Consider the following 27865-nt stretch of genomic DNA (forward strand, 5'->3'; position numbering starts at 1 on the left):
GGCAGTGTTAGAAAGCGGGGTGAGAGCTACAGACAGGTTTCTCAGGAAGCTGGCAGCACAGTGACAGCACAGCTGTCATCAATCTGCTTTGATTCCGGCTGTGAACAAGTTAGAGCTTGCACCTGTCTGAGAGCAGTTTGGGGAGGGATGGAAGAAGCCTGCAGCTTGTTAACAAGATGGTCACTATAAGCCCCATTCTCAGTTCTTAATCAAGCCTGAGAAAGAGAGCTAGGTTCTTTAGACTTTTGTTCTCTGCTCCAGGATGAAGCGTTGCCTTACAAGCCATCGGTATGGGGATGCTCAGGACAGGATTGCTCGGCGTGCCTTCAGCCCATGGGTGAGTCGGGGCGTTCGGGCTCCGCTTCCCCCCCTCGTGATCGGGACCATCCCGGGGCAGCGCTCCGACGGTGCCGTGCCTCCCGGCGCCCGCCAGGTGGCGCCATAACACCGCGCATCCAGCGCCGCCGCGCCCTTTCATTGGCTGCGCTGCGCGTCGCCCCGGCAACGCCTCGGGTTTGGTCCTGTGTCCCCCCACCGCCCATCACTTGGGGGGCCCAGCAGAGCCTCTCCTTTCCCCTGTTCTGCCGTTCGTGTCCTCTGTCCTGGGAGATCGGCAGAGGTGACCACGTGGTCAAAATCATGCCCTGAGTGGGTCGGGTAAGACGGCAGCAGGGGAGCTGGTGTGAGACAGTCTCCAAAACCACATTAAATGTAATGCAGAGGGAGTTGTGCACGGCTGAGTGCTTTGTCTCTGTGGCTCTGACCAGCAGGCATGTCCTCTCCTTATTTCCTTCTCTTTCTGCCCTTTTTTCTTTTTTCCTTTTCTCATGCTCCGGGCTGTTGTGGAGTTGCATGGTGTGTGGGCCCAAATGGCCCCCAGTCAGACCCAAAGGTCAGTTGCTGTGTGCTGAGTTCTCCTTTGTGCCAGCGTTTGTGCTGTCTGACTTGGCTTTTATGCAACTGAGCAATCATTCAGCCTGTCTGTTACCTGTTTGGAGCAGGGGGATGCATGCATTGCACTCGTTGTCATCCCTGAAACAACTCAGGAATAGACCCAGAGGTGCAGCTGCGCTTTCTCCCTCCCCTCCATCAAGGGCAGGACATCTGGAATGGGTTTGGTTGAGCTGTATTTACACTCTCAAGAGAGGCTGGAAAACACCTCCTGGTTATTAGGAGTCTGAGGCTCTGAAGACACTGAATGAGTCTTAATTCTGAGGTCTTTAAGTTGATTCAGAAATGAGCTTTTGACCCAGACTCTCAGCAATTCTTGGCTGGCTGTGTCTCTTCCTGCCCCTCCTATGCTATCCATTCAGAGGGTTCTCCAGTCCCTAGGAAGTGCTTGATTTGTTTCGGGTAAACCGTATTTGAACCATTCCCTAAGATCTGTGTCCTCTGGTCAAGTGGTGTCGTTGTGGTGGTCCCTGGGGTTGCTTTCCCAGCCCTGCCATACCCCATGGGCTGCTCATGGAGAGGAAGAGGCATTTCCAGCAGGGTGTGACCCCTTCTCCTCTCACTTTGGGGGAAGGGAGCTCAGCAGAGAGCAGGCAGCATTTCAGGCACCTCCTCTTGAGGTTGCGTTACCCTCCTCCCATCCAACACAGTGAATTACAGCCCTAATTGAAACCATGCCTAGGCTGTGCTTGCCTGAACTGTGGGGTGAGCACTTCTGCTTGGAGCGAGGCTGTTTGCAGGGACAGACGAGCCCTGCAGTGTCACTAGCAGGGCAGTCAGAAACTTACAGCTTCCAACACAAGTGAGGGTCGGTGGGTCTCCAAATAAATCAATGGAACTGCCTCCTGTGAAGCTACGTGGATTCAGACAGTGAAAGCTGGAGGGAGTTGGTGTTCTGGTATGGAGGGACTGGGATGGATGGAGAGCATGGTCCAGCAGCAGGGCTGCTCCAAGACAAGGAGCTCTTGCTGCCACGTGGCCTTTCCCAATGCAGCACCCTCTGTCTGCCTTGCTTTGCATCTTGCTTTTTTCTTTTTTTTTTTTCTTCTTCTTCTTTTTTTTCCCCAGGAAACATCTGGAAGCTGAGCGAGAAACATTAAAAGGAGGGGAAAAGAGGAGAAGGCAAAAAGCTGAGGGGGAGGGGGTCTTGGGAACACCATATGATTTCACTTTCCTAAGACAACTGCAATTATACCTTTGAGGCTTTACCAGTCACTGTAGATTCAAACCACGTTGGATGATGTAAGTGGGAAAGTATGAAGGCCCTACTGACTGCTCACAAGAAAAAAAAGAGAGAAAAGGATCGGTTTCTGGTATTTTATTTAGTGCTGTGAATCAGAAGAAGGGCAGCAACCAGATGGGCTTTATCTTTATTGCTTTCCTAGGCTTGGATGTGCCTTCCTGATCCCTTAGGAAGGGGGGAGTGCCTTGTGTGTCTGCAGGAGCCCAACACAAGCACTTCTTGCTGTTATTTACCCTGAGAATTGCTGTTTCCAGGCAGCTTCCAGATCTCTGTGCCTGTCTGGTTCTGCCTCCTGGGCTGCTTTCAGGAGTTGGGGATGTGGGTCTAAGTGGAACCTTGGGCCCAGCGATGGGTCGGAGCTGCTCTGAGCAGATCAGGATATTGCTGTCAGATTTAATGGGCTTTTCATTGGAGGCTGCTGGGCCTTCAACTGGCAGAGGTTAAATTGTCATCAGATAGGCTTGGGAGTAATGGAAAAAATACTGCAACTCCCATGGGAAGAAATTGGGTGAGCAAATAGAGGGGGAGGTCAATGCCAAAAGAGGTGCACAGAGCCATTCTGGGGTGATGTGCTGGGAGAAATGGGTACTGAGCACAGGAGATGATCCAAGAGTTTGGCTGGGGAGAAAGAGGATTATTTTCTAATCTTTTGGCTACTGAAGCTCAGGAAACTGATGCTCAGCTGAAATTTCTCAGCTCCCCAGCACTGAAGGCACAGAAACTGAATGTTTTGGTTAATAAATGAGGTTGTGTGGAGGAAAGCATCCAATGTTAAAATATGGATTTTATCAGGAGAAATAGGAAAAAAAAAAAAAAAAAATCCTGAAACAAACCCAAAGGGAATCCAGATGGAAACCCAGGGCTCTGTGTCTCCCTGTCCCTCCTGCATTTGCTCCTCCAAGCCTGGCTCACAGGCAGGGAGGTGTTGCTGAGGTTTGGTCCTCCTGGGGTTTTCCTGGCATTGCTCCATTGTCTTGTAACATTTTTTTCTCCTTTGCTGCTTGAAACAGAGTGATCCTGGCAGGAGTTGGGTTGTGCAGAGGGAACTGGTGATAAATCCAGGAGCTCATAAAACTCAAGGATGGGGGGGAGCCTCGGAGCCACCGCTCCTCCCTCGATCCATCCCCAGATCTCCTGCCTGCCTGACTTCAGGCAAGGCTTTCCTGGCTTCCCATGGAGTTGGAGAACCCTGAGGGATGTTATGGGATGGCAGCACTCATGTCAGGCAGCACCCTGCCTCTCCGACACAGCTGTAAGCACAGCTGGCTCAGAGTGAGCCCATACAGCTGATGGTCAAAATGGGCAGGAAGATGGAAGTGTGGAGTAAAACGACCTGCTGAAGGTCAGGGAAAGCGGCCAGGCTGAGTTCCTTCAGTGCTTGAGATGTGCTGAAGGCAATCTCTGGGCAGGTGGAATAGCGGCATCGTTTGTCCTAGCTGAACTTTAACCAGAATGATAATCACAGTCACAAATACTGTTAGCTTTTTCAGTTCTTAAACTAAGATAAGGTAAAAATAACTTTGGGGCTGGACGCAGCATTTCCAGGGCCTTTCTTCTCAAGGAGAAGCAGCGAAGGATACCTGGAAAAAGCAGTGACTTTTCCAGGGATACCAAAACCATGGTTTTACTTTTGCTTTTCCTGAGGCCAAGCAGTGTTGCAAGCTCAGTCACTGAGCTCGTGAAGTTCTGCAGAGTCTTTGCAAAACATCGTCTTCCTTCTCAAGTGCAATTGTTTGAAATGGGGCATGAACTGTTACAAGCCCAGCTCTCCTCTGGCACTGCTTTTGGGCTGTGTTGAAGCAGATGCTGCACACCAAGGCAGCCCAGATCCAACCAGCCCACTTGGATGTGCTTTCCCCATGCCTTGCAGTGTGCTGTAATTGCAGGAGACAGCCAGGCCCCCCATTAAAGCCAATGCAAATCTGTTCACTGTCTCCAGCAGGCTTGTTCTTAAGGAATGGTATTTCTGCTGCTTTTGGAGGTTATTAGTGACAAAACCAATTTCCTTACATGCTGGAAACAACAAAACAAATGTTCCTGGAAAGCAAATCCATCAGGATTGCAAACATGGACGCAGTAACAGCTGTACTGGGTTTAAGCAAGGCACACAGTGAGGCACTGCGGGTGCAGAGGACGAATGTGGTCTGCAAATGTTGGGTGTCACCTTCTGCTTGCGGCTTCCATTGAGCTGAGCACCAGCAGTCCGTGCTCAGAGTGCCCACGTGTTTCATCTCACCAGTGTACACCTCAGCCCTTCTGAGTACGTGTGTTTCTATCAGCCTGACCTTTTCAAGCTGTCTGTGGGCTGACGGCTGCAAGCCTTGCAGGATTTTCAGCCGTGGCAGTAAATAGCTTCTCCTGATATGTTTGGAGAGAGTCAGCTTTGGCCTTTTGGTGATATGCCATAAACAGCCAGCATGCCTCGCTCGCGGCATCCTGAACGCCTTCGCTGGCTTCTTGTGAATCCTTGGGGGCAGGCAGGAGTGCAAATGTGCACCTGAGTGCTGACAGCCCCCTCTGTGCATGGGATCCTCCTGTCCCAGTGGCCCCAAAGAGGTATTAAAGCACACCAGTCACACCAGTTTGGGTGTTATGTGCGACACGTCAGACCTGGGTGACAGCGGTCAGATATTTTCTATTGTTTTCCTGTTGATCAGGTTGTGGTTGAACACAGAAGTATAGAACAACAGGAAGAGTTGTTGAAGAGTCTGCGTCCTTCTGTAACGTGGGGCAGCAGCTCTGCCTGGTGCAGTGTGGGATGCAGCCAGGTGATGTGAGGGCTGTGCCAGGAGCTGAGAGAATCAACTGCTCTGTTCTGCATTTGGGACTTTCAACCACCTACTGTGTTCTGCCAGGCAGGAGGTCACCCCATGAATCTGGTGACAAATTGTCCCTGGTGTACCTGCAAACGTTGGGCACCTCTGCAAAGATAACCACCCCCCTGTACCCACCTCAGCTTTCCTAATGGCCAAAGGGTGAAAATACCGTTCCTTCACTTCTGTTCTTTGCACAGACTATTACCCTGTGCTATTGCAGCTCATGTTACAGCTCCAGCCTCCCGGTGTGAAGCCAAGACTTGTACTAAATCATGAGTGGATATTAGGCAGGTGGGGTGAAAGCCAGGGCACCTCACAGCGTGTTATTGCTGGTGTCACTGCTGCTCTGCTCCTTCCTCCTGCACCCACTGCAGCTCTTCCTCCTCCCTGGGGCTGCAGATCCCACAGAGCACCCATGGGTGCTGCCGGTGCCCCTCAACTTAGGACATCTAGCCCTCAAAAAGTGCGAAAAAGCCCTGAATTCCTTAATTTTTTCACCCAATAAAAAGGACTTCAGGACTCAGATTAAGTCACTTGCTATCCCAAAGCACATCCCGCATGGCTGAGGCAGAATCAGGAGAAGCATTTCAGTCTCTATTGAAACCTGTGACTTCCACCACCCCTTTGGTGGCTGGGAATGGCGCCCAGACATGAAATAATGAACTAAAACCCCTCCGTGCATTGACCAAAGAAAACAAGCTGTCAAACAGAAATATCCCCTCGCTCCTTTTCGAGGCGTACTGAATCTCCATCCCATCTGCAAGCTGTGCTGTGTTGGGAAGGCAGCATGAGTAAGTCAGCATGAAATCGTCAGCGACGGCGTGAGATGCTGTTTGTGCAGCATAAATCAGTCTGGGAAATGAAGAACCCCATCTTCTTTCTTCCAGGTTTGCTCAGCACTTTATACCTCTGCAGGGAGGTTACAAAGGAGGCTTTTTGGCAGCTTAAACCCACGCTTGCTGTTAGGGCCTTAATTGTGTGCTGTCATCTCTGTGCCGTTTGCAGGAGGCTATAATATCTCTCCTGAGCCCCAAAAGACCCCAGCAGTGTCTGTGATGCTGCTCCAGCACAAAGTGCTGCTGGAAAGGTTGGGTCTCTGCTCTCAGGGCGCAGCTCCTGCGCTTCGGTGGCTGTTCAGACTGCACAATGTGGGCTGTGAATTCTCAGCAAAGCAGCAATTAGTACCAATTTTCCCAGACAGCTGCTCCCATCTGTTCTGTGGGCTATTTGTATTTGTTTGGTGTGGGTAGCAGATTTCTTGTGGAGTTTGACAGAGTGAGACGGGCCGTTTGCTGTAAGCCTGTTCCTTGTTGTTGTTGTTGCATGGAGCTTAGCTGAGATTTCTATTTTCTGACTGCATGATAATGCTGCACAGCGCAAAACCTCCGAGGGGATGCTGGAGTTAGAAATGGCTCAGATTCTTGGCTGGTGAACTGCAAGAACTGAATGAGCTCTTCACGTGGCTTTGCGTTCAGTGCAGTCTTTGCAATTCTGTGTGGTTTTGCTAAATGGTGCAGGTTCTGCTCAGCTGCATGGGTATGAACACCTTTCTTCCTTGCTTTCTCCTCTCAGATTGCAAACCCAGCTGTGGCCAGCAGACCATGGTGGTGTGCCATGGCATTTAGGGCAAGAGGATGTGTGCTGGGAGGTACACCTACATGGGCTGCAGTGCCGCGTGCACCAGAAAGTGAGAAGGAAGCTGAACACTGCTTATTTTCTATCAATAAAGGTGATTATCTGACCATAGAATTAGCAGGAGGTGTTGCTACACCAGCCTTGCAAAGCTGGGTTCTGCTGCGCTCTGCTCTGCAGCCATCTGGAATGCATTTGGGATAGCGAGGAGCCCAGCTGGGCTCAGAGTTAACTGCACAGAAAGGAGCTGCCACGTCGTGATGCTGCACAGCACAGAGCGCTGATGCAATGGGTGGGAAGAGGCAAAAGTATTACATCAACCTGCTCACCCCATGGAGGGAGTCTTTATGGGGGTGATGGCAGTTGACGAGTGAGCTGGAGATGATAGGCAAATAGAGGCATGATTTTTGTGTGATGTTGACCTTCCTAGAGCTGGTACTGAATGCAGGTGAAGCAGTAGAGGGGAAGCAATAGCAGAAATGGGGAAAGCAGGTCTTGGGGCAGCTGGCTGCAGCAGAATCAAGCTCCCCCTGGTTACTGCTTCATGGTCAGGAATGTCCTCCCTATCTCAATTTATGCTGTGCTCTGCAGTCTGCTTGCCTTCCTTATCAGTGTTTCAGGAGAGAAATACATCTCGTAAGGCTGCTTTCCATTTGGTGTTGATTTCCATCTCCTAGAAAGCTTCTACTCCTCCCTTGTGACCTTCCATCCATTTCTTGAGGGAGAGTGTGGTGACAAGGGAGCTTTGTCTGCAGACTCAAAATAGGACACTGAAAAACCTTGGCCTTGTGTACCTGATATGAAATGCCCCTGCTCCAGTTCAAGACCTAAAGCACCAGAATATGGGTATGCCTGGCTGGGCTGCCATTCTCTCTGCCTGTGTGCTGCAGAATGTTGGTTGCCTGTTTTTTTCCCCCAAGTTTTGTTGCATGACTTGGAGAGAGCAAGGACACGCCAACAGCCCATGCCTTTATCCGTGCTCATATTCATGTCCATGATGTGGGACATGCCAACAGTCCATGCCTTTGTCTATGTGCTCATCCATGCTCTGGGACGTGCTAACAACCTGTGTCCATGTCCTCATCAAGCAGGGACAAAGGGTAACATGCAAAAGTAATGTTGCCAACCTCAACTGTGAGTGCCCAACACCCTTGGTGTGTCCCAGAGCTGCCCAGTACTGCACAGGGCTGGGTGCTCTGGGTCTGCATTGTCTGAGCAGTGCTGGTAGAGCAGTGCTGGTAGAGCAGTGGAGTCTCTACCCAGGCTGGATTGATGGGGCAAGGAATGAATAGCAGTTCTGTTTGGTGTGGGGGGGCTTGGGTTTCAGCTTGGAGAGGAAATGTGTGCTGGAGCAGTGGGAGAGGCCCTGGTTTACAAAACAAATAAACCACTGTGGCTTATAAGCACGGGTAATCTGTTATTCTAAAGGGTCTGGGGATAATTTACCACCTGATGTCAAACTCTTACATTTTGAGAGGGGAGTTAACAAATGGAAGTTGGTTCAACCCCCTTTGACCCAGGCTGTCCAAACCCAGCACAATCCTCTGCCTGGGGGGCAAGGGATGGAGAGGCTGCAGCCTGCACCCAATGTGGGCCGGGATTGGGGATGCTGGTTCCCTTCCCATAAAATCCTCAAAGGGCAGAATAACCCAGCCCTGATTATTTTCTTCAGCAGCTCCGTCTGCAAAGGACTGTGGCCGCCCCTTCCCTGTTTACATGACATCATTCCAGCACGGTCTGCAGTGCTTAGGCTTGGTCCTTTTGTTTGGACTACTGTAATCTTTCCATTTTCAAAACTGCTGATTTTTCTAAACAGTTTTAAACCAGAGGCAAAGCTAGATACTCTGTTTCCTTTCAGCATGGCACTTGCCCAACGCCGCTATATGAAAGCTGTATCTGGGTAATTCTGTAACTGTAAGAAATTTGGGTCTGAGATTCCTGGGAATAAAGCATAATGAATAGGGCAGGCAGTGTCCATGTTGTAAGCAGTCAGGGTGAGTTAGGAGCCAGAATTATCCCATGGCCACTGACTAAAATACTGGCACTGTGGCTGTGCTAAAGGCTTCTGAGGGAGTTTGGAGTGTGGTAGAGGCATTAGGTCAACCCTTTGCATAGTGGAAGCATCTGGTTCACCCTTGCAAGAAAGAAGAACGAGTTCCATGTGTTCCCAGGAACAAAACTCAGATCCTCCATGGGAGAGAAAAGGTGCCTGCAGCTGATGGGTTTGATGGCACAGAGCTGGGTGGGAAGTTGGCAGAGCTCCTGGGATGGATGGCAGCTGTGAGTGTGGCAAGGAGTGTCCCTCAGAAGTGTCCCTGTGACATGTGCATCACACATGGGCTTTTGTCTTGAGGATGCAGGCAGTGGTGAAGGGCTGTGAGGAATGTGGGGTGGGCAGCTGTGATGGTCAGGCTCTTGTTGCTAATGAAGATGGGCACTGCTGCAGGGAGGAAAAATGTAAATGTGGGGAGCAAAGAGGTGGGGAAAAGCTAAAGGCAGAAACTCATCACAGCTTTCAGAAGCCCTTTTCTGACCTCAGCATCTGTGCTGACCCTGCCGTCTGCTCACCCTGCTTGCTGGCTGACCAAGGAGGAGCGTGGCGGTGTGGGTCCCACTGCTGAAACATTTGCAGGAGCAGCTTTGAGCACTTCCAGATGCTGGGCTGGGGTCAGCTGGGGACTCTGACGGCTGTCGGGGCTGCCAGGAGCAGGGACAAGCGTAGGACAGAGCCGAGCATGTGCTCTGTGCACAGTGGGGGGAAGCAGGGCTCACCTCTTGGCCTGGTGTGTGCACCTGATTCTGCAGTGCTGTGGGATGCTGAGCAGCATGGGGAGCTAGTGGAGCAGTGAGGAGGGTGTGGAGCATCCCTATAGGAGCGAGGAGGTGGGTGACTGCCCACGGGTGCTGCTGCTGGTGTGCTTATAGGGTCTGCATCTACATTTTGTGCTGGGAATCGCTCAGCAGCTGGCTGAGTTATGGGTGCCTTGGTGATGCTGCAGGGGTAAGCAGCCAGAGCCGGGAGGGAAACACTAGATGGCAGGTTGGGGCTGTGTTGCTGCACCTGGATACCAGCTCAGATCCCAGAGCACAGCGATGGGCGATCGCTGATGGCTCATAGGCTTGTGCTCATAGGCTTGTGCTCACCCTGCAGGCTGGCTCTGTGGGATGGGATAGATATAGGAGCTTTCCTGCTTTATCCATCTGTGTGTTTTCATAGAAGTTATTCAAAATTCTTCCCCTCAGGGCTCTGGGTCTCTGCCAAATTCGGCAGAAGTTGGCAAGGATGTTTTAGAGGAGGATTGACAGCTGTGCCAACATCGTGTCCTGAATGTGTGCAGTGTACTGTGTGCATCGTGTCCTGAACACTGTATGGGCAGAGATCTGGGCTGTGAGCTAGGCAGAGAGAATTCCAGCCCAGCTCTGTGTAGCCCCTGTGCTCCTCAATATCTGAGTCCTTTCTGGGCTGCAGAGCACAAGCTGGAAAGAACCACGTGCGTGGATATGGGGCAGGACCCCATGGAAAATGCATCCCAAAATCCCCCTGCCAGCCATCTTCCAGACATCCTCAGGGGCTTTGCTTGCACTGCAACACCTCATGAACCCAGAACCATCTGGGGCTTCTCATGCAGAAACAGCTGCTTCTGAGAGATGACTTTTGAGGAATTGTTTTTCCTTTCTCTTTTTATTAAATCCATGCAAGCTGAAATCCCAGTTTTATTACTCTCCAGGGATCCAGCAGGCACATGAGGGCTCATTGGAGACATGCAGGGGCTCCTTGCAGACAGCCCATGGGATAAGAGGTAAAGATATCTTTACACTCTCATTGCAATTCAAGCAAGTCCCATTGCTGTTTGCTGTTTCCAGGCTGCTTCACAAGGTCGGGACAAATGATGTGGCACAAAGCTTAGTTTCAAATCATCACCTGCTCCGTGCAATGCAGCTGCTCACTGACTGGGCTGAGAGGGGCTGGCGTGAGCCTGGGCCACTCATTTCATATGGAACACTGCAGGCTGTGAGGTGCAGAAGGATTGCACGGTGTTCCCAGGCTCTATGATCGTTGCTTCCTGTGCAGTGCGGGTTTTTAGCCGCTCGGTGTCTCCGTGGGCTGCCTGGTGCCGCAGCAAAGCTGGGAAGCGAGCTGAGGAGGTCTGGGATTCAGATGCACGTCTGTCAGCAGGCATGGGAAGCTGTGGGGAGCTGATTCCCACTCGTTCTTTGATTTCTGAAGCAAAACATGGCAAAGGGAAGGAGATGGGAGCTGTGTGATGCTGCTTCTGGGCTGCTGGCTGGAAGCAGGGAGGAACATCGTGAGCTCAGTACAGAGCATCACTCTGGTTGCTAAAAGCAGCAACGTGAAAATAAGAAGGAAAAGTGGCAGTAGCATGCATTTGGGCTGCGTGAGCAAAGGGCAGCTGGTTTGAGGGTGCTCAATTTCGTTGTTTTTTTTTTTTTTTTTTAATCGTTCCTTAGAATTGGGGCTTTGATGAGAACTTGCAGCAGAATGCAGAGGTTTGGATGAGGAGAGGGCAGTCCCAGAGCTGGCGTCTCGTTCCCCAGAGTTGGATGCACAGGGCTGTCCCTATGGGGCTGTCTTCCAGTGAGTGCTGGGATCCCCAGTGGGGCCACGCAGGGCTCTCTGCTGCCTATGGATCTGGGCTGTGCCTCAGCAGAAGGGAATGTTCTGCTCGAGGCTCTGCAGAGGCAGCAGGAGCTGCTCAGGCCAGCTCTCATGAGTCACCCCCAGCTCACATGTGGACCACGGCTCTGCTCCTTGCCAACAGCAACACCATGTAGCCTAGCAATCGGGAGCAACCCTACCATAATAAAACCTAGGGAGAAGCTCTCATAACCCTATGCAGTAAACCCATCTAGCTTCATTATGTTTGATGAAGATTTTCCAGCAGGGTCTGCAATTACAGGGAAAGGATGTGCCAGAGGATTTGGGAATTGTTCATTGAGGGAGGATTGGTTCCAGGTCCCAGGTTTCCAGAACAAGGCACTAAATGGGTGGATCCTGACTGCAATACACTGCGCCCTGTTTGCTGTGGGTGGCTCTGGAAGGGAGAGCTCCTGCTGCTGCCCCTGTCTTGTGGCTGTCCATCCATCCTGGTGATTCTCATAAGCTACATTGCATTCTGCAGTAGGGCACTAACTCAGCTGTATTTACCTGTCCCTCACTGGGACAAACTCATCCTTTGGACAGCTTGGAGACGTGGCCAAACAGTCACCCAATGCCCTGTTAGTGTGCTATAGCTGTGGGAAACAAACACAGTAACATCGTGGTGATGCTGAGGGGTGTCCTCTAAGTAGCCTCCTGAAGCTGTCGTTACCTCCAGGGTAGAAAAAATGAGGTATGAGGAGAGAGAAAGTAGAGACAAAGAATTCATCTGATGTGGCCTTGGGGTCAGGGTTCTGTTCTCCTCCGAGGACTGCAGCACTGAGTCTTGTCTGGATGGTGCTTCCACGTGGGGTTGCTGTGAATCAAGCCCCTCCATGGGACTCGAATGTGTGTTGAATGCTGTTATTTGGAGGGAAAGGGGAAAGGGGCAATAGGTCCGACCTGGCAAAGTCCCTCAGCCTGAAATACTGCTGTTGGAACTCGCTGATTCTTGGAAAGGAAAACTTGTTGTGGCTACAAAGCAGTGCTGATTGTGCTTCTATTTGGAAAAGGGCTTTTTAGGTCCAAGATGGGATTTCTGGGCTACAGCTTGGCCAAGGGAGGAAGGCAGCAGTGTCAAGAGAAAGCCTGGGGCCTGGATGGGGATGGGGATGGGGATGGGGATGGGGATGGGGATGGGGATGGGGATGGGGAGAAGCTTTTCACAACCTCTAGGTATCTGCAGTTGCCTCTGTCATGAGCAAAAAGCCTGGGAGGTCTTTGGCTTTCCAAGGATGACTGGGAAAATAGGGCAGCCCTCAGGAGCAGCCTTGTGATGAGGGATGGCTCGCTTGCTCAGTCTGGCTCCAGGTGTGGGAAGAGGCACAGCGTGGAAAAACGCCGACTATTAGAGTCACCGATTGCCTGGTTCTGCAATGAAAAGAAACCCCATTAAATGTTCCAAAATGAGATATAAATTAAGTGGCCCAGCTATGGTCATTTATGATGTCTTTCAGGTTAAAAAACTGTCCTCATTTCTAAGGATTTAGAGTTCCCACCTGCCTTTAATGGGACTATTCTCCTTGCAGCTATTGCCGTAGGTAAAGACTTAAAGTCAAACAATAATTACTCCCAGGAAAGAAACACTGTTTTCTTGTCATGTTCCATTAAATAGTCCGCAGCACGAGCCAAAGAATTAATAGCCTTATTATCTGGCCTTCAGAATGCATCATATTAAGGAGAAAAAGAAGCTCTGAAGAGTGCAGAAGACACCAAGGGCCCCAGTGTCACACACCATAGGGCTGTTGGGGTGTTCTGTGCCACTCAGTTCAGTCTGCAGGATGGATGGTGGCGGAGAGAAAGGACAACCTATGGGTATGGCTGTCCCTGGACCAGGAGATGTTTCCTTTCTGCAGAGCTGAGGGTGATTTTTCCTCCTCTCTCTGTGTGGCTCAGGGTGGGATGGCTGCAGCAGGTATCTGTGGCTGGCATCCACACATCTTTGCATGATGGCAGATGTCAGCTCAGGAAGTGAATGTCCCACAGCCACGTGCTGACAGCAGGAATCTGAAATTCATCTGATTAACGCGTGGTGTTGTTGTTTCCCCTTGAGCTGGAGAACCTGGCAGCCTCCCCATGGCTTGGAAGTACATCAAATCCCCCAAGGAAGAGAGGCAGAGTTCCCAGCCCTCCCCCGTGACTGCAGGGCTCTCGTGGGGAGGATTCAGTGCTGTTCTTCTCCCAGACACCTGCAGATGCACTCAGGCGTGTGTGTGGTGTTGGAGGTTGAATTTCTTGTGGCTGAAGAGATTTGCTCAGTTTTAATGAGATTTGAGCAGTTCTAGGGGAGTTCCTATCATAAAATCATGGAATATCCCACGTGGGAAGGGACCCGTAAGGATCACTGAGTCCATGGTTCAGCTGGGCCATTTGTGATAGAGGGGAAGAGGTGGCACTGGAGCACCCTGAGGTGGTCCCTTTTCCCTGCCTTTGCAGAAGCTTCAGTAGAGAGATCTCAGCTTTCATCTGATGGCACAGACACATGGCCAGGCATGGTTCAGTGCCTCTTGGGCCGGTCGCTATGGAGCAATCCCGTGGGTTATTTTTTGTTTCCTAGCCAGACTTCAGATAAGAGATGATGTCACTTCTTTTTGTTGGTCTTTTCATGAATATTAAATTGCGGAGTGGAAATGAGGTGGAAATCGCTCACCCTCTCGTGGGCTGACATCCATGCTGCTCATTCGTCAGTCCTTAATTAGCTTAAGGACAGGTTTGACAATATTTCCATCCCCCTCATTTTTCTGGGGTCAGTGGGAGAGAATGTGAGCCCTCAGATTGCATTTCCCCCCCTCCTTTTTTTTTCCTCTATTTCTTTTTTTTTTTTTTTTTTTTAAGGTTCTGCTTTACAACCTCTTACAGACCAAATGTTATTTTTCAAGTCTGAATGGATGTAGCAGCTGTAACATTTTCAATAGCACCTTCCTCTTCTACAAAGCAATCCAGCAGACCCGCTGTTACATGCTTTGGTCTCTATTGCTGTATTTCCCTGCTTCCATTTCAATACTTGTATTGCTGGAGAACCGAAGCTGCTTTGGAGGCAAAGATAGGTGGCCATAGGAACTGTTGGGAGCAGCATGCTGGGTTTTTAACATGTCAGCTCATGGTGGGGACTAACAAGCCCAATGACAGGAACGAGAAGAAAGCCAGGCTTGCTGTTATTAGCCAACCCATCTTCTGACAGTGCTAGGACTCGTGGGGTAATATTCCCACAGTTACACTTGGGCATAGGAAAGTGGAACATTAGCCAGAAATTGCCTTGGGATTCTCTGAACGGGGAAAAATATAGAGCTCGTGCCCTCTAGTGGCTCCATGGTGTGAAGTTTGTGGCAGCAGGGTGCTAGCAGTGTTCTCACCTACTGGTTGTTATGGGTAGGAAAAGCAATAGGAATCTCCTCCTCTTCCTTGCCTTCAGTGGGAAGTTGAGAGCAGTGGTTTTGGAAAAATGCGACTCAGTTCTGCAGGTGGGGAGATGAGCCAAAAGGCACCAGGGACAGAGAAGGCCACTGCTTGTTGCCTGTCATCCACCCATGGGGTCTGCCCAGGACAGCAGGCTTTGAAAGAACGTGGAGCCTAAATAAATCACGCATAGCAGCGTTGTCATCTGGTTTTGAACTGCTCTGGAATGTCTAGTCGTTGTACCAATGCCATTGGTGCAAGCCTCCCCCGACACATGCCATTGCATGGCTGGAATATCTTTTAAGTCATGGATGTTAACATATCGTAACAATAATAATAATCTCCATATTTTTTAAAGCCCATATGCCTCCCCCACATGGACCTCCATTGGCATCTGCTTCTGATTAAACATCGCTGGGTTACATCCTGAAATAACTTCAAAGATTTATTGACTTCCATGATTTCAAAATAGCTCCTGAAGAGCATTGGAGAGCTGGTGCTGACCCAGGGGGATGAGTCAGTTCTTGGTGTTCCTTATCCCCCAGAACACAGAACCAATAGTTCTACTTTTGCATGTCAACCTGAAGCTGTTTCCGCTGTGAAACTTCAGGAATTTACAGTGAATACAAATGCTGAGCAGATCAGAGATGAATTCAATGACCCACATTGCCCAACGCAGCAGTGACCTCCCACTGCCTCTGAGAAATTCCCATTCCTTTGAGGTTCCAGTCCTAAAACAAGAGAACCGTGGCTCCTCCCTGCATTTGTTTCGGTCTTTTTTTATTCCAAATTGTTATTCTCTCTCTCCAAACAAATGCTGAGCGTCTGCTCAAGCCCCTTAACTATTTGGTGGCTGTAAGAGCAATTGGCTCTTACCTTTGGCCACAGGTCTGAAGGGTATCTGTCCTTCTGGTGGTGATGGTAAGCTACCAGCAGAGCTCGGTGGCTTTCTGAGGCATGTGAAGGTCAGGGTTAGGTGGCTGGAGCTGAGCTACTGTGCTATGGGATTGGGTAGAGCGTGCAGGAGGGAATCTGCAGCCTCTGAGGAGGGCTCTGTAGAATTGCCTTGCTTTCCTTCAGGCTCTGTTCAAAGCAGGGTGCTGCCCTCTGCCTTAAGAGCAGAGGCTCTCAAGAGGGCTTTTCTTTCAACCAAGTACAGATCTATTAAAAAGCATGGCTCTGGTCTCTGTCAGGAGCTCCGTTTCTGCTGGGATTTCAGAAGCTATTTATCCACTTCCTGGGAATCTCTTTCCAAGAGCTTTGTGTTGGTCCTTCCTCTCTTCGCTGTGGGTCTATGGGGTGGGGGTGTGGGGAGAGCATTGGGATGCCCAGACACTGGGGAGGAGAGGAGCTGTGCCTCAGCCAGCTGCAAAGCACAGTGCTGGGCACCACGTGTAGGCTGGACCCAGAAACAGGGTGGTTCTTCCCGATCCTGCTGCTCGGTTCCAAGCCAGAGACAACTCAGTGTTTTTCATTGGGTTTGCTTCCCACTGGCCCAAGTGGTGCTGTGCTCGAGATGCTCACATCCCATTTCCATTGCGATGATATCACTGAGCAGGCAAACAGCAGAGCTCATCACTTAGTGCCAGCCCCATCTAAGAGGCAGAGACTCTTAACGGGTTTGCACCAGAGGGCTGCTTTAGGGGAATGGCCATGCTCTGTAACAAGCCAGAGCTCTGCCAAGTCTCTGTTAACCAGCACAGCTTTGAGAGAGGATGGGAGGATGCTGCTGCTGCTCCCTTCTGCCTGCCGAGAGGGGGAGGGATTGCTCACCAGTGCTGCCGATCCCAGACAAAAAGGAGATGGAAAAGACTCCATCCTCACGCCTCTGTTGTGGCCTGGGTAATGTGAGTCACGCTGAGTGCCTGGGGCACCCGGGGCTGCCTCCCTCGTGCTGTCCTCCTCTGCTCCTCCAGCACCGGGCTGCCTCTGTGCCCGGCCAACGTGGCACAGCAGTGCTTCTGCCTGGGGTTAAATGGAAGATGCAGAGGAACAGCCTCCAGCATGGAGTGGGAAGAACGTGCCCCTGTGCCCTGAGCAGCTCAAAGCAGAGCTGGTGCGTAGCACAGGGCTCCAGTAGGAGCGTTCCCAAGCCTTTGGATCTGTGGTGGACAGAGGAGTAAATTTGACACATATTTTCCATCCTCAGCTATCCACATTGCCCCTAACCTGATCCCAATTAGATACACAGAGGCAGCTGCCAAGGAACTTTTATGACTCATTTGAAAGAGAGCCTGCACCAGAGCCGTGTATTCGAATCCAGCTGTCTGCACTCTGTTGTTGTTTAAAAGGACATTTGTGCTTGCTTAGCTCACCTAGGAAAGGGCCAGTGGGCCCCTGGACATGGGGGAACTGGTTGTCAGCCCAGGAACATACTGTGTATTCCTTGAAACAGAGAGAGAGAGCATGGAGCTGTTGGCAAGGGCTGGAGAAGGGGACCCCTCCCTTAGAAAGTCTCATCCCAATGTATAACAATCATAGATCAACCTAAATCCTAAAGAGGGAGGATAAAATTCCTTTCCCAAATGCTCACTCTTATTCTAAGTTATTCTGGGCAGTCCCCTGACTTGCAACCATTTTGGTTTTAGTATGGTATAGGCTGCATTCACCACTGATACCTTGCAAACTTCTACTAAGTAGAATTGTCCTTTGGCATCCCATCTTTAAAATTCAGTGTCTGCCATGCACCCTTCACTTGGCTTTTCATGTTTCTAAGAAACTACAGCTCTTTTAGCTCTTATTTTTCAGCATTTCCAATAAAAGCTGGGACTCCTGTAATGCAGAAGAGTGAGAGCTGACTGGGGTGCTGTGGTGAGCCCAGTGAGCACAGTACCTGCAGTCTCTACCCCGGTTGGGATCTCCCAGTTTCCCAGTCTCTGGCACTCTTTCCCTGGGACAGGGCACCCAAAGCACCAAACCCACATCCAGCATCACTAGATGGTGCTAATGCTTGCGTTTTCCCCGCCTCAGCCTGGTACCCTGCAGCCCGCACCTTGAGGGGTGATGCTGGGGGCCCTTCTGAGCACCATTGTACTGGGGCAATGCTTGGCCAGCCCTTGGCAAGACCTACTAATAGCCACGGTTACGAATAGCAGCAATTCCCATCTCTCAGCTTGTTTGCAGGCTCGCTAGGGGCAGAGTCCAGGCTCAGCACATTGCAGGGACCCTGCAGTGTTATGCCCTCCCTACTACTGCTCTTTTTAGGGGTGCAGAGCCTGGGATGGGGCACAGGGATTGCATTCCTTCACTGTATCAGTTTTGCATTGGTTTAAGCCTGTGGGTTGGTTGTCTCCAAGGGACCGAATCTGCACGTGGGTAGGGGTGAGTGGCTGAAATTCCTGGTGCTCCTTGTGCTGGTGATGGGCTCAGGACACGCATCCGTGTACCCAGCTTGGGGCAGAAATACAGATTTTTCAGGTCACTGCTGGGGTTGGGCATTTGGGTGAGATGTTGTGTGATGAGGACCTTCTTATGCAAGGCTCACCAGCTTTTGGGAACCCTGCTCCAAATACCTGGTGGATGAGGCATGGCCTGAAGCACAACTGGCTGAGTAGATCTGCAGGAATGGCCCTGAAGAGGTGCAAGGGCACAAGGAGGAATGAGAAGGTCTCACCCACACAGCTGACTCAGTGCTGATAAGCAGTCACAGCCAGACAGTAAACTGATGTGTCTGGGAATGGTTTGTTACTGCTTGCCAGGCACAGAGACCTCCACACCTCACGGGGCTGAGCTGGGGAACCGAGCTGCCCCTCATCCCTTGGAAGACACCACGTAGAGCTGGTTCACCTTAGGAGTGCTGAGTGGGGATGTTTTGGGTGAGCAGGGTGACAGTTGGCAGTGCCTTCCCATGGCATCAGCCCAGGCTGTGGCCATTCCCTAGTGGGGAGATCAACTCCAGCCAAGGATGCTTGCCAGCAAGAGCCAATGTGTTCAGTAAGAGCAGCACACGCCCTGCCTGGCACCCAAAGGATTTCAGTTCTGTATGGATGGAGAGATGGTTGGAGAAAAAATGTATCTAAAAGTATTTTTTTCTTGCAGAATTAAAAAAAGAGGGGCATCAATACTATGGATATTTCAAGTCTCCAGAGAGCCCTGCTTGGAAGGAAAGAGACACAGAGCGCCTGCAGCAGAACCAAAGCTTCAGCTCACTGAATTCTCTGCTTTTTCCTCCCACTTCTTCAAAAACACCCTTCAGACCACCATTGCTCCAGCCATGGAAGCAATATAGTGAAGGCCCACGTGAGAGCTCAGGAAGGGAGAAGGAGGAGGAGGAGACCAAGTGGTTGTTTTTTTGGTGCTGAGGAGGATGTACCCTGCTGCCATGTGCCAACCTCTGCACTGGGCTCCTCCACCTCCCAGTGCTGTGAGTCACTGCAGCCATCCCTGCACCACATCCTCCAGACAGAGCCCAGCTGCATCTCGGGACATTCTGTGAAGAAATTGCTTTCCATGACTAAATGTCAGCATAGAGAATGAATGAAGGAAGACCAGAAATTTACTTAAAATCTGCCACCAAATCCTCAGCACAGGGGAAAGTCTGGTGTTGGTGTCATGACCTGAAGGAGATGCAAGAAGAATGATTATTTGTGTTCACAGAATCCTCAATGTTGGAAAAGACCACCAGCATCATCTAGTCCAACCGTGTTGGGGCAGTCTGCTCAGACACATCTCCTGTCTAAGAGCTTCCAACTTTCTGCAGTTTCCTTATCCTCGTGCCTAAGGGAAAGCACAAGGGACACCAAGGCATGGAGTCCTTGTAGGCATGGCTGGCTGCCAGCCACCCTTGTCCTCTGGTTAATAGGGGAGCAAATGGAACCATTGTAGGTAACACGAACACTGCACAATCCCGTCATAGCCAGAAATGTTTCAGCTGCATCATTATTATACTTTTTTTTTTTTTTTCCCCTGCAGCATCTTATTTGCCCTTGGTTGTAAGAGGATTGAGCTGATGTTAGCATTGTTTTCAGTTCTTCAGCAAAAAAAAAAATTGGTATTTTTCTTAAGAAAAAGCATGAATGGACACTGCAGTTTATTATCAGACTGATCTGATAATAAGTATAGGAGAAAGCTCTTGTTGTGGTTGCATTGCCCTGTTGTCCTGGGCTGCAGATGGTCACTGAAGCTGTGCTCGCCCCTCCCAGGTGCTAACACTCAGCCTCTGCTGGGCAGCTGAAGCACAGCTGAGTAAGGAGCAGGTCCTGATGGGCATTGTTTGTTGGCCTGGGAGCCTGCCTTGCCTATTTAGGGACCTGACACAAACCTGGGAGCTCAGAAACGTGGTGCTCTGTGCTGTAGCCATTCAAGTTCTTCAAATTCAGTAGGTGTGCCTTTGCCACCACCAGCAGCAGTTTTTCTCCTTGGGTTCCAGGTACCATTCACATCCCACTGTTTGGAATATGGCCATCACTACATTTAGCCACCAGTCCTGGAAGGATGTGTTGCTGCCCTGCTGACAACCCACCAGAGGTGCCCCGAGGGCTAGGATGTACGTGGCTGTTTGCCCCGAGGCTGCAAGGTAAAAGATGCACCAACGTTCATTGTAAATGAGAAGCCTTTTCTTTGAATGGGGAGATTAAAAGCAAAACGCTCTGAACTTCCTTCTCCTTTGGTTACGTTACATAAAAAAATTAAGTTTGTTTAAGTTGGGAACTGGAGCAGTTCTTCATGGCCACTGATTCCTTTCTTCCTCCTCCTGGTCTCAGTAACGAGTGGACCATGCTGGACACAGCTATTTCTTTGCTGATGTTAATTGCAGCCCTTCCTGCAGCTGATTAAACTGAAGGCAAAAAGAATTTCTGCCTGGGCAAAGCAGAGCAGAAAACAAAGGAGTGGAAAGGGTCAGGAGTGCTGGCCATGGGGCTCTGCAGGGTGGGGAAGGACATACGTGGGTCTAGGAGAAATCCAAGGGGAAGCATAAGGAGACAGAAAGGATTATTTGCTAATAGAGAGAGCCAGGGTGCTGCTAAATACCCAAACCTTCACTGTTTCACCCAGAGCAGGGGTGGCTGTGGGGCTGGGCGTGTTGCAGGGTAGTTTGGGATGGTCCCAGGTTGGTGCTGGGTGCCCTGAGAGCCTCCTGATGCTCTGTGAGACCTGGGAGAATCAAGAAGGAGCACGAGCAAATGTGTTTCCACTTAGCTGCTCTGCAGAGCCAAATGATGTAACTGCTCAAAGCCCTGCACTATATTGGCAGGAGGAGCCGGTGACAGCTCCAACTGTAAGTTCCTGAGCTAATGAGCAGAAAAGTTGAATAAAACTTAAAAAAAAAATAAAAAAAAAAAAAAGCCTTTTTCTTTGGCTTAACATAGCGATCCTTCCCAGGACTGTTCCTTCAGCTGTTCCTCTGCTCAGAGAACAAATCCAGACCCAAAAGATGCTGGCTCCTCTCCTCTGGGTCTAACGGGGCAGAGCCAAGGTGTCAGTGCCCACTGGGAGCAGTGCTTCAGAGCAGTGCTGGGAGTTTTGCTTGGTGCTGAACCACATCCCTGCTCCAGGAGAAGCACTGTGCCATCCTTTCTTCCAGCCCTTATGGAGTTAACACAATTATTATTACTAAGGGTGGGTTTCTCTCTCTCTCTCTCTCTCTCTGTGTTACCAGCAAAGAATGTTTTACTACAGCTCTCCACACAGCCACCAGCCTCCAAATGGACCACGTTACAGTAGGGCTAAATATTGTGTCAGGGACCATGTGTTTCTTGTAAGATGGGCTTGAGCCATGCCTGTGTAGGAAACTGTTTATCTTCCCCCCCTCTCCATCCCCCTGCTGCCTTCATCCTCCCATGGGCCGTGTGGATGGCTGGGATGGGAACTTTCCCGGGATGCTGACAGAGATTTTTGTGTGCAGACTGCCATGAGGGCTGAGCTTTGGATGAGACAAAGTGTCCCCACATCTGCTGGGTGACACTTAGGTCCTGCTGCCCCCAAAAGTCACTGGGGTGCCTTGAGGCATTGCATCATGCAAGGAGGAGCACCACAGCTGCCTGGGGAGCCCTCTGCTAGAGGGTCTGGAGAGAAGCTGCACCAAGAGCATGGTGCTCTTGTGTGTGCTTGGGAGTGAAATTTGGCTGGAGAGTGTTGCTGCCTTGAGGTCAAGGTGAAGGTGAAGTACTCCTTTAGTTTGCAGGAAATCATGGTGTCTGTAGGGCAGGTTGTAGAGCTGGCTGATTACAGGAGTAAAACCTCTGATAATTGTTTTATTGGAACTGAAATCAGTGCAAAGTGGGGTCAGTTGGCCATGCTGCTCCAAGCACTGCTGTCACTGTGGCTCTGGTGGCACACACTGCTGCTGCACTTCTGTCCATACCACCGTGCTTGGGGAACAACACCCTCCTTGCAGGCTGGGGCTCATTCCTCCCCTGCACATCTCTGCAAAGAGGGATGGCAGGGAAATCTGAGCTCCCCTCATGCCTTCCCCTCCCTATCTGTCCATCTTGACGCCATCTCAGAATACTAAAAGGCACTTTTCCTTTTTACTGTCCATGCTCTCTCTTGGCCACTGATCTGCACAATAGCATAATTGTACGTAAACATCTGATTTCTTTTACTTTGCCTCAGTAATGGCTTGTAGCAACTCCTTCCAACAACTATTAATACTGTGCTATATATTAGATCCAGACTTCAGATCCCCAAATGTGATTGTCTTCAGAAAGGGGGAGAAGGCTGAAAGGAGATCTAACGTTTACCCTCTGGTCAACCTTAAATGTAGCATAGGCTGCATCTCCATATAAACTCAGCCGGGGCTCTTAATGCTAAACACCTTGGACTTTTGCTGTGAGAGATGATAGATGAGGCCCCGCTCAGTCAGAGAGATGATCTCTCACCATCAGCATCCCACTGCTTAGGGAGGGCTGGCTGACCCCAGGGCTGCTCTCCTCCTTCTGCCTTTTATGTGGAGTGGAGTAGAGCTATAGCAGATCAAGTTCTGCTCCCTTTATAGGGGAAAAGCATGAGAGCAGAAGGATGGAGTGGCCAAGGCGGTTGGATGGTGCCAGTGCAGAGGCAAAAGCAAAAATCAGCCAAAACATAGGAAAAAATGAAACCAAAATATAGCTAAAAATAAATGTCATGCATAGCTCTTGTTCCTTCCTGCTGTGGAATAGGAGAATTTTGGAGGAATTCTGTAAAAACCAGCCTGTGCTTTTAGCCCAGCTGCTCAGGAGCTGCAGTCTACCAGGACAGGTCAGAATGAGGGGAGTGGGCAGCACTTGGGCAGCACTTCTCATTTGGAAATTGTCTTCTCTGTCCCAAGAGAGAATATCCACGCAGGCTGTAATAGCAAGGAATTATGTTAGCCCTGATTGCATTGCTGGGAAAGAGAAAACCAGCCAGGGTCAACTTTCCAGCTGGTCATAATCTCTGGGAAGTGCTCCTGCCCTTCCTTGCTGGGACACTGAGATCCAAATCTTAAGACCACAGTTTTGCAAAAACTGAGCACCTGTGTCCTCAGCTACATTTGGGTTTTCTTCCACTGCTGCTTGGCATGCAAACATGCTGTTATTGGGCGGTCTGTTTTGCTGGGGCTGCTCTGTGCATCACTGCTCCCCTGCAAACCTAGCAGAAGGTTCTGAATGAGAAAAGGGCACTGATGAACTCAGCTTGGAGAGAAGTCTTTGAGGAGAGTTTGGAGCTTTCTGGTAGGTTTTCAGGCATGGTCAGTCTGCTAAAGGTGATCAGATTCTCCCTTTTCTTCACCAGAAACATCAGTTTGGTGATTTCTCCTTGGCTCTGTGTTTCTAGCCGGTGGACCAGCTGGGGCTGGGTGAAAGAGAGTGGCTGCACATCTTCCTGCTCCTTGTGGCTGGGACTGTTCAAAGTCAGCCCTGTGCCATGGGTTGCCCCAGCTCTTCAGGTGATAACCTGCTTCAGCAGCAGCTGTGCTCAGAATTTATTGGGCTGCAGCTGGGAATCTTTCTCTTTGATCCATCTCTGCTATTAAACAGCTTGTGATAACACCGCCGAGCTGACATTGAGGAGGGGAAGCCGAGCAACCTCAATTTTGGAGCTGAGCAGCAGCGGGGAGCCCATCTTAAAGCTGCACCACCTTACCGGCTTCAAAAGCAAAGGAGCTTCTTTTATTGCAGTGAGCTGCTCTCCAGGAATGATTAAGTCTTGTAAACGAGCACCTTCCTCATCACAGAGCTGCCTGCTGACAGGGTGCCAAGTACAACAAGCCCAGTCCAAAGCATCATCACCTCCATGGGGCTAATTGTCGTTGCCTTGTCCCTTGAACAAGAAGGGTGGTAAAGGAAAGCAGAGCCTGGAGGCACATGCACGTCCCTGTACAGAAATAACCCCTGAAAAAGAATTGAAAAGCAATTGAGGAGTCGGCCTACAGGCTGCAGACAAAGCGCGGAGCAAAGGAGAGGTAACCAGCAGTGAGCCCTGGGAAATAATGCCTTAAATTCCCTCTGAGCCCGTTCGTCACCGTGGCTTCGGTGATCATCTCAGCAACAAATTCCCTCATCATCCAGCTGGAATTTGATGTTAATGACCTGTCTGCTATTTCAGAGGGAGATGGACTGGAACCGGTGAGTAATTGGTAGGAAAAATCGCCGGGTGCAGCAAAGAGCTGATGCTACTGGAGTCGTTACACCATGGGAGAGGGAGATTAGGGAGCTCTGCTTACCACAAGGGGTTTATTCATTCCGAATAAATGCACTAGGTGACCAGAGCTGTCCTCCTATGCTCTTGTTCCTGTCTGGTGGCATCTCCCCACCACAACTCACCCTGCTTTTCCCAAGAAACAGCAGAGAGAGCCCAGCAGAAGCTGATAGAATCATAGAACACCCAGAGCTGGAAGGGACTCATAAGGATCAGAGAGCCCAATTCCTGCTGTTGAGATGATCACGGTAAGGAATAACCTGCTCTCTCCGAGCTCACACTAATGTATGCATTTATTTTGGTGTTCTCTCAGGAAAGACCATAATTACTCTAATTTCTTCATTACCAAAATTATTCAAACCCCTCTGCCCTGCAATGTTTTGCACAAACAAGCTCCCAGATTGCAGCAGCGTTAGGATTTGGGTCTGTTTCTCAGCTGGAAGGATTCTCTGCGTTCATTGCCATTTCTCCTTGCCATCACGTTAGCGGGGCAGCCTGCAGCCCTCACCAAAAATAGGATAACTGGAGAGCATCAGGGGAGAGCTAGAAGCAAGTCTGGAGGTAAAGCCTTTGTTCTGTTGCAAAGAAAGATAGCTTTGCTGGGACTTGATGTCTGTGCTTTTTCTCAACAGTTTCCCATTCCCACCTTGCACTTCCCAGCTAACAGGACCAGTTCACGTTTCGGTGAGCACACCTGCTTTATAAATTAGTTCCCAGGAGTATTTGCAAAAACAAAGCTGAGCTGCACGGCCACGGGACTGGGTTTGCTGCAGAAATACCAACACATATTCATAATAAAGCAGCTGCATGCTTTGCCCAGCTCTGTCTGTAACTTCCCGTCATGTCCTGTACCTTTCTGGGAAGAAGAATGGGTGATGGTGGTGGGAAAATTGCTTCACTGAGCCAAGACGGATTTTGCAATCGCTTTTAATGGAACTGGGGCTGCTTTTAACCCTATGTATTCCACACGTCTCTGTACAATCCTATGGGTTCTCCACACTGTAGGCAGTGATGGAGAAGAAAAAATGGGTGAGTAGGATTTAACACCCAGCCAGAACTGTGCATAAGGGCCAGCTCTATGCCTTTTATGTGCACTGCTGCCTGTCCCCAGCATCACCTCAGGGTGACATGAGCTGGGGACCATGAGTGGTGAGGAGCTCACCTGGTGCCTCTCCCTGAGCTGCAGACACAGAGGTTCGATTTCTTCCCTCTAGCTACGTGAAGAGCTGCTAACTGCTCCATCAGGAACCTAAGCAATAATCTCGGCTTGTTGCTTTCCTTTGCGTGGGAGACTGTGCAAAAACAAAACATCGGCAGAATGAATCAAACGCTGTGGTAGTGGCCCCGTTCCCACGTGCTCTGTGTGCTCTTCCTCTTGACTCACCAGTGAGGAGGTGATATCATGGGGAGGCTGTTCTGAAAATGCTTTACTTGATTTAATTCATAGCTGCACTGGGGCAGGAAGGTGTTCCCTCCTTGTGCCAAGGGATGGGTGAGTGTCTTCCAGATGCCCCCAGAGATGCAGTGCTGTGTCCAGGTAGCACTGCCTTGTTCTGGCCATCCATGCCAAGCCTGGGAATGAAAGCTTTGGCAATGGCTCTGGTATATGGAAAAGCATGTTAATTACTGCAGACAAACTGGAGATGAACACATCTCTAGAGCCCAGTGTGTTCGTAAAATTAATTCCCACATAACTGCAAGACAATATGTCTATAAAAAAGGCTTTCTTATCGTGATTTTTCCCTCCATCTTAGATTCATCACTACCAGATGAGGAACCTTCAAACAGATTTGTTTGGAGCCTTGGTGTGGATTCACAATGGCTGGGAATATTCTTGCTATTCCTAGAAAAACAGATTCTGGCTGGAGGGAAAGAAGAGCTCCAGCAGTGGAGATGACCTAAACAGCACATGTTGCAAATGAGATGGGAAGAGGAGAATTGCTTGAAACATCTCTGGCCCTTTCAGCAGAACTGTTTTCCCTTTGCCTTCTCAAGGCTGAACTGCAAACATTACACGGATGAACGCTGTTTCTTTTTGCATGTTCACAAGGCAGCTTCTGAAATATGTTTGAACACTGTTGATCTTGCACTGAACAGCCTCACATCAGGCTGCAGGGGAGCCCCTGCTCATGCTGCCCCGACCTCGCTGCTCTTACTTCCCCTGCTGATGCATCAATGTACTAGGTGGCTGGAAATGAGGTGGTGCAAGGTGGTCTACTTGGGTTTTGCAGCAGAAATGGGTTGCTGGGCTCCTGAAGGCATCATCCAGGACTGCTATGGTCCAGAACAGCCCTAGGAAAGATGTTCTGCTTCAAGCTGGGGTTGTGCTGGTGGGAGCTGGGGATTTCATGTCTTCCTCTAGTTGGATATTTCAACCAATGGTGCAAATAATGGATGTCCTCCTAAGAGGAAATGCATGGCAGGAAATACATTGGCCATATGAGTTTGAGAGTGGTTTCAGTCGTGAACAGTGCACTAATGAAGATTTGGTTAATGGGTATGTTGGGACATGCACATAGATATGCTCTTCTTTTGAGTCCTTCTCTTAGCCTTTCAACCCCTGAAATCATCCAAGCTGCTAACATTCTGAGGAGGATGACGCAGCAAAAATAATACTTTTAGCAAGAAGCAGAAAAATGAGATTTGCATATGTTTTTCTGGGAAAAATATCAAGTTTTCCTGCTTAGAAAATGAATGGGTTGGAAATCAGCTTGTAAAACTTGAAGCCTGACTCAGGCACTGATTTGTCACGGGGCTGTCACCTGCGGTCATTGTTAGTGAGGAGTCCTCAATGTTCTGTCCAAAAGGAAAGATTGCTGTCTGTGTAATTGATGGATTCGTGTTTGGGGAAGAGCAAATCCTGGTCAAGCCGGAGGACTTTTGCACACATTCAGCAGCGGGTGAGCAAAGTAGTGGAATACAGAACCATCCCTGCTCAGTGCAGAGCAGCTCCCAAGGAGCACAATGATAAATGAATTGCAGAAAGCTGGGGGGTTCAGCTCGGCCAGGGGAAATAACACTGGTATCTATCTGATCTCTGCAAACCTGATTTTCTTCTTATGTGCCTGATGATAAATCAGTGGTAAATGTGCTTACGTTGGCACGCCAAGTCTTCCCCTGGATGCAGCTCTATAGGCACGCACTTCCTTGACCACAAGCGCTCAGATTTGGTGCAGAAACCACAAGCATGGTGCTGGCAGGCGGCATCCCATCCCAACAACGCTGCACTGCCTGATCCAGCACAGCACAGCCATGGGAGGAGGACAGCAAGCCCTCCAGGAGAACCTCTTCAAACTGCAGAGAAGGTCTGATTTTGAATCTGGGGCAAAAGTTGAAATAGGATTTAATTTTATCTCAATTGATTCATCTGTCCCTAATTAGTAATAGCTTCCTAATGCGTGACGCAAGGATACGAGGAGGTTTTTTTTTTTGTTTTTTTTTTTTTTAAATGAATGACTCTTGGCTAAGATAAAATATTGCTGTTCTCAGATTGTCTCTGATAGTTCTTTTTATACGCCAATAGAGATTTGTGCAGTCTTAGATGAAAAATACATGAGATCCTGCAGTCAC

The 27865-nt window shown here is 49.9% G+C and overlaps 1 long non-coding RNA gene across 4 annotated transcripts; it reads left to right on the forward strand.

Moving 5' to 3' along the window:
- On the forward strand, nt 1-27865 carry LOC146543126 (uncharacterized). Of its 4 annotated transcripts, none has more exons than XR_014887301.1 (4): nt 518-657; nt 18734-19519; nt 20064-20210; nt 23390-27864. It is a non-coding gene; the product is annotated as an uncharacterized LOC146543126 (long non-coding RNA). The 4 variants fall into 4 exon arrangements; XR_014887300.1 differs by having other exon boundaries at nt 18734-19515; XR_014887299.1 differs by lacking the exon at nt 518-657 and adding an exon at nt 1-337 and having other exon boundaries at nt 18734-20210; nt 23390-27865.

The sequence above is a fragment of the Meleagris gallopavo genome, chromosome 19 (genome assembly GCF_905368555.1).
Source record: "Meleagris gallopavo chromosome 19, MGAL_WU_HG_1.1, whole genome shotgun sequence".
In the NCBI taxonomy this organism is placed as follows: domain Eukaryota; kingdom Metazoa; phylum Chordata; class Aves; order Galliformes; family Phasianidae; genus Meleagris; species Meleagris gallopavo.